A 2,278-nucleotide genomic window follows, 5' to 3' on the forward strand; every position below is an offset into this window, starting at 1 on the left:
GAAACTGTACCTTTAATATTACATTACCTTTATTAAGTGCATTGAACACATCGATTTTAGATGTGCTTTATGTACTGTTATCCTGTAATAAAACTTCAGCTTCTAATGGAAAAAAAATCTCTTTTCATTTTTTGTCAGTAGCACCTGGTTTGTTTTTCCAAATTGTGGTTTATTAGGTTTATTACTTAAGGAATGAACAGTTACAGAATTAGGCTATGCTACCAAGCACATAGAGCTCTTTAGGACATACATCACTTAATCTTTGGCAGCAGGGAAACAAGACAATTCCCAAGCACCTTGTAAGCCCCCATTTTGGACAACAAGCACTTTAAAATTCCTCGCAGCAAGTGTGGATCAATCTAGCTTCCCTCTCCTTGAATGTGTCTTCCTGTTAGAAATCACAGTTCAGTGCAGAGTGCAAGACAGAAGAAACCTGGTTTACGATCTTCCCAGTGACTCTGGAAATAGCGCTCTGGGTTAGTTCTAAATGAGGATCTGGGTATCAAAATGGAGGTTTTAATACGATTTAGGCATCACAATTCAAAGTGGCAACTCCCCTCCGCTGTGCTAACGCTGGGAGCACCCAAATGTCAGCAGCATACTTAATTCTTCAGGCATGCACGATTCTACTTTTGCACCTACCCAGAAATGTTTCCGTCTTGACAGAGCTTGAACAGCTCAGTATTTATATGCCTGTCCATGATCCAGAAATACCTATTGACATACATCTTTGAAGCCCCGTATCTGGGAGCAGCCTTCACCTACAGATCACATATACAAAAAACCCAAATGATAGTGGAAATGTTTGTATTCTTAGAACTGTAGCATCAAGTAGTACAGAACTTGTAGCTACAGAACTTAGTTCTAAAGCAGCTCCATGACTAGAGCAGTCTCTGAGACACTGAAAATTCAAGTTTATTTTTCTCATTCTCAGGATGTCATTCTTGCCCTATCTTTCTACTCGAAGGTGAGATTCTAATCACCAAGATACAGGTTAGGCAACAACTATTCATGTTCAATGTAAAATGCAGGAGAAAAACTGAGGACTCCCATGGCCGCCCCTAAGGAAAACTAAACTGCAGGCTAGGAGGTGACAGTTTTGACCCCTGACTATTTCCCAGAATGATTAGGTTGGCAGTGACCTCCAGAGGCCACAAGCAGGGCCACCTGCAGCCACTTGCTCAGCACATTCAGACAGCTTTTGAGTTATTCTCCAATGATGGCAACTCCGCAACTTCCCTGAGCAACCTGTGCCAGTGCTCGATTACCCTCATCATGAAACTAAAAGGATCACGTCTAGGAAGTAGCACCATTAAGAGACATATGCAGACTGATGTAGGACTTCACCTGACACATTCACAACCAGTCTTCTAATCTTTAGGTTACATAATTGCTACCCTATGTGGCAGCAGTGTTGAAATCAGATTACTCTATACAAGGATACCTCCAGGACGAGTGGATCCAGTAAGGAGAAATCTTTCCACTTCCCAAGAGACACACAAACCAAAAAAGTCCAGGATTTAAATCAAACAATGCCCTTATAATTGATCTGCAACCAACCTTTCCTGGTGGGTTTAGATAACATTCTGAACCATCTCAGTATCTTTTATGTATTTGTATATAATGCCCAGAGTTTGTTGCGGGATTAGGTGCTGTGAACACTTGATCACTTCATGCGGTAATACTCGCTTCCCTCTTAATGTTCCAACTACAGACATGTGCAGGGGATCACCTTTTTTTGTAACACCCATAAATGAGTTTCCATCACCCAGGCCTACAGAGAGTATTTGAAATCCACATTTCACCACACTGGGAAGCCCGATCATCAGTTATGTGGTGGGGGCTCTACCTGCTGTTACCTTAATGGTAACAGTAAGCCAGCCAGACGCGACGCTCAGGAGAGGAGGGAAGCTGATAAAGGCAGCAACCTCCACGGGGCACCTCAGCCCTTTCACGGACGGCCCAACGCCCCTGAGGGACACGCCAGCCGGCACACCCAACGTAGGAACTGCCTCTGGAGGCACCAAACACCTAGTCAGGGAACACGTTAGCGAAGAAGGTGAAGTCGGAGCAGTGACCACAGCGCGGACAGGCCCCACGCACACCTCATCTCCCGGCGGCAAGAGGCGGGACTGGGCCAAGACCGGCACGGACCGCCCAGGAAGGGTACCGCCTACCACAAGATGGCCGCCGCAGCCTCTCAACAGCAGCGGCGCGATCCCGCGTTGCCATTGGCTAGCTTAGGACACCTGATCCCGCGAGCTCTCTGCGCTGATTG

Source organism: Melopsittacus undulatus, chromosome 9, assembly GCF_012275295.1.
Source record: "Melopsittacus undulatus isolate bMelUnd1 chromosome 9, bMelUnd1.mat.Z, whole genome shotgun sequence".
Taxonomy (NCBI): Eukaryota; Metazoa; Chordata; class Aves; order Psittaciformes; family Psittaculidae; genus Melopsittacus; species Melopsittacus undulatus.